Below are 4443 nucleotides of genomic sequence, written 5' to 3'. Positions count from 1 at the left end.
CGCTTGCACAGAATTGTAGCATCGCATACATAGCATACATAATACTTATACACGGACATAGAAACCGAGACACAATTTCGCATGCATGCATGCAAAGTATTAAAAAGTTCCGTGTAGAACAGTGCCAGGCAAACTTACCAAGCATCGCATTCGTTGCACACAGAGTACCAAAAACCGCACATACCATCGCAATTAATATATGTATACTATGCAAATACTTGTATGTATATATATTATATATTGCATATTACATATATTATATATATATATATGTGTGATTGTGTTTTATTTATTTATTTTTTTTTTTTATTTTATTTTTTTTTTTTTGTGTGTATTCATGCTTGTTTTTTATATTTAACCTTTTCTCGTATATGCAAAATAAACTATCACGTTTAATTGCAATTTGAGATCGTTACCCCAAACGGCAAGGGAAATCCTTAAGGGGCAAACCAAATAATATACGTCTTCAAGGGGACGCTAACTAACACTAGAATTGATGGGTTAGTTCAACGATGTGACGATTTTATTTAGTGCATATAATATAGTTGTGAAATTCTTTCCATGAACGACATTAATGAATTCTTTATTTCGTGACATATGCCCGGCACCGAACGATGTAGATTTATTACGTAGATCAGATCCCTCGACAGACATATTCTAAATTAACATAAGATTCCAAATTGATCTATTTATCTCCGTTAATAGGGCCATTTTTTTATAATGATGATGATGATGATACGATGTTACCGTTGCACGTACAAACCGCAATCAATTTAGAAAATAAATCTATTCTTATGCGTATAAATGTAAAAGAAGAAAATTGTTAAGTAAAAAATTTTAAAAACAATTTTAATTGTTCCCATCAAGAGCACAAAAATTTACATCAAATATCAATATATATGGAGCGGTAAAAGAAAGCGATTTGAAGGTTCACCTGCACATGCGATATATGAAATTAGTTGCCTTCGCTTAATAGAAAGCCGCAAATGTGCTTAGAACTGCTCACTACTGTTCTCTTACATATTGCAGATCGGGAAACAAACTCTTTTGGCAAGACTGGCATTGCTCTCATGCAGAATATTATTCTGTATAACTAATCTTAAATATAATGTTTAATTATTATTATTATTATTATTATTTTTTTTTTTTAATATAACCAATCATTCAAGGGATGTCCTTTATTCCGTGCAACACGGCGACGAGCAGAAAGAAGCGAGGAAAGAGAAAGAGATAGAGGAAACAAAAGTGAATAAAAAAATCTATTAAAATGACATAAATTAATTAGTTATATAATACTATCTTTTGTCCACCTCTGCTTTTTAAATATCAAGTGTGGGGATTAAAAAGTTCGTATTAATGTAAACAATGTTATATTCCCTTTAAATGTCTCAAAAAGAAGAAATGTTTTCAATTTTTCTTACAGATGTGAATACTTTTGATATATACATGGGCCGCCTAGCTTGTCGAGCATAGCATGTCATGCAATCATTGCGGCAAAAACTTATTTTCCATGTTTTGCGGCTAAGGCTTACAAATTGCTTGCCAAGTAGACATAGTCGTAGATGTATATATATGTACATATATAATATATACTTTCTTTCAAGTATTATAATGCAAAAGAGCTGACGATTTTGGGGGATAAGGATGCAATATTGCCGGTAATTATATCAACATGCTCTGTAAAAAGCTTGCCGTAAGTGAGCTCACTGACCGTCCGATTTCTTAAAAATTCTTTTTCATATATACACCCGGCTAAGGCGCTACTATATTCTAATCAATATAATTCTTTTCTATATAAGTAGAAAACATAATAATTATATATTAAATTACGTATGGGTCCATATTATAAAGAAATTGTTTAAGATTACATAAAGATATCAAAACTATTTTAAATTGCTTGAGGGCCCTCTAATCGGCATTAATCGAAAACGGAATGACGATGTGCTCTGGACTCATCACCCATAGTAACATCAGCGATCTGATTAATACCTATGAAGATGCATAATACTGTAGCATCTATTTTGCCGCCTACTACTGCCAAGCCGGTCAAACAACCCTAACCATCACTTTTTATTTTTCCATATATGGCCAACTCAAAGTAGGACGGTACAAACAATTCTAATAAAAATAATGTAATATTAGCACATAAACGATCTTGGGTTAACCATAGCTCAAACTGGGCTGATAAGGAACACCAATAGCCAATAACTATCGAGAAAAGGTACTGACGATAAAATAGCTGCCAAAGCAGACGGTCAAAGGACAATTTTCAGTCCGAGCACTGTGTGTGTTTGATACACAAACAGATGAAAAGACGCAAAAATATTGAATATTGTGACGTTGGTGCTAACACGCCAGACATTGAATTCTCTACAGCTTGAGCAATTTTTGTGATCGAAAAGTGAGAACTCAAATATTTAATTACTTATAGAGGAGCATAGCTGGTATTACTGTTTGTTGTGAGTACATCACTACTACATTTACATATATAGTAAAAATTTCACACACGCTTGGCTACTCAATAATGTCAACGATGGCATTTTTCCGATAATGGCCATGGTCACGAACAAATCGGTACGTGTCATACGCCCTAATGATTCGGCTTCTTCCAATATAACTTTTAGATTACGTAGCGCCCATTCAATAATGCTTTGCTTGTCTACGAAAACAATCTCCGGATTATCAATAATTTCCCCGATTGTTGTTTCTAAAGTATCAGAAAACACTTGACACACAAACCGTACAAATACGATTTGTTAAAGTTTATCCAATATTGTACTAAAAGATCTCATACTTCCGCAATTTAGCTTTTCAATTTAATAGCATGGACCGGATCAGCTTTACATCGTCGATGTAAACAGCAACAGTGGTGAGCGTTACTTAAAGCATCTTCTGTTGATGCTTGCATATTGACAGGTAATATAGCGATCGGTCCATGGCGGAAAGGTTATGGTTTCATTAATAAGACCGTGGCCTTGATAAGCCACTTGTATGGTTTTCGAATAGATGTTGACACAAAAGAATACGGCGAGGAAAACAATAATCAAAAATAATTGAATGATCATCAATGCAGAAGTGATCAAATTGACGGAAGATTTGACGAGATTACGTATAAAACGATGTATGTTCTATAGTTTAATGTCAATAAGCCCGGCAAACACAAGCGCCCAGGACTTAGCCTCCTCTCTCTCTCTCTCTCTCTCTCTCTCTCTCTTTCTAGTTTATCCAATAATTGCGTAAATTTCTCTGCTAACGAATTGGAACCGTCAGAGCAGCGTAAGTAGTAAGCTATGGAAGCCGCCACTTAACGCGTTGTCGAAAAAAAAGCAGTAACTTGTTCTTCATAAGTTGCAAAGGTAAATCAACAATTCTCAGCCATAAAGTGAAGGGCTCCAAACCGTACGCATCCAAATAAGATATAGTGCAATAATGCCGATAAATGTCGATATCAATACATTGTATAAATATATAAATAGGGGACGACTATTAAATGACAAATAGAATGTAAGAATTCCTTAGTTGCTTAACGAATGAATAAAAAATCAAGTGTGGCTATGATGGCTGCATCAGCGATTTGTAGTTGCCAGTGTTCGATTAACAAATTTACAAACATTTGGCCGCAACTTCCATTTGTCTCCCATGGAGCCACTTAACAAATGGCTATAAAAACTTTAGAATCGCGTTCTTCAAGTTTTGCAAACCAACTGTGCAGCGAGCTAAGCGACGTTTAAAGGGGAAGAGAGCAGCTCTAATTAGAAAAGCTAATAGCAATGGCCATACGAAATGCGCCAAAGGACCATCGATCGTTTAAAGCGTTCATGGTTATGGGGATGCGTACGGGATTTAATTTATTTCAAACGCTCTTAAATGTGCCAGAATTTAAACGATTCATGAAACGGGATTCAGCTGGATTTTAGTTTAGGTAAATCGAAGCAGAGGGTAATTTGTAAACTTACCTACGCTCTTACCTCTCCAAAGTATTATTTTCAACAAGTATGCAGCGACTAGCAGCTAAACAATAGTTTCCTGCAAGTTCGGTACAAGTTTATTGAATATTTAATTAAAATATTGATGTCTTTGCGGTTAAATACCCCGCACTTAATTATTTTTTTGTCACGAATCAACGCACGTATTGTCTCTCTCCGTCTCTTTCTTGCAATCTCTCCCTCTTCTTACATTTATATAATGGTCGCTCCTTTTCCAAATTTAAGCATTCTTTCTTACATATATATGCATAATCGCTCGCTCACCTCTGCTCGTTTCAAAAATTTAACGCATGAGATATAAAATTTTGTTCGACTTTTTATTTCATCTAAATATATATTTTTTCCTTTCATTAATCAAATAAAAGAATATATTTCATGAGATAATCGAAATGGAGAGCACGACATATGCCAATTAGTTTTAAATTATTAGATCCATTTCGTAAGACAAGAAGAGAAA

At 34.4% G+C, this 4443-nt stretch overlaps 1 pseudogene; it reads right to left on the bottom strand.

Annotated features, from left to right (window-relative positions):
• Nucleotides 1–1137: 1137 nt before the first annotated feature.
• Nucleotides 1138–3630, bottom strand: LOC119644924 (annotated as a pseudogene).
• Nucleotides 3631–4443: the final 813 nt, after the last annotated feature.

The sequence above is a fragment of the Glossina fuscipes genome, unplaced genomic scaffold, assembly GCF_014805625.2.
Source record: "Glossina fuscipes isolate IAEA_lab_2018 unplaced genomic scaffold, Yale_Gfus_2 1, whole genome shotgun sequence".
Taxonomy (NCBI): domain Eukaryota; kingdom Metazoa; phylum Arthropoda; class Insecta; order Diptera; family Glossinidae; genus Glossina; species Glossina fuscipes.
This window is presented reverse-complemented; position numbering and strand designations above follow the sequence as displayed.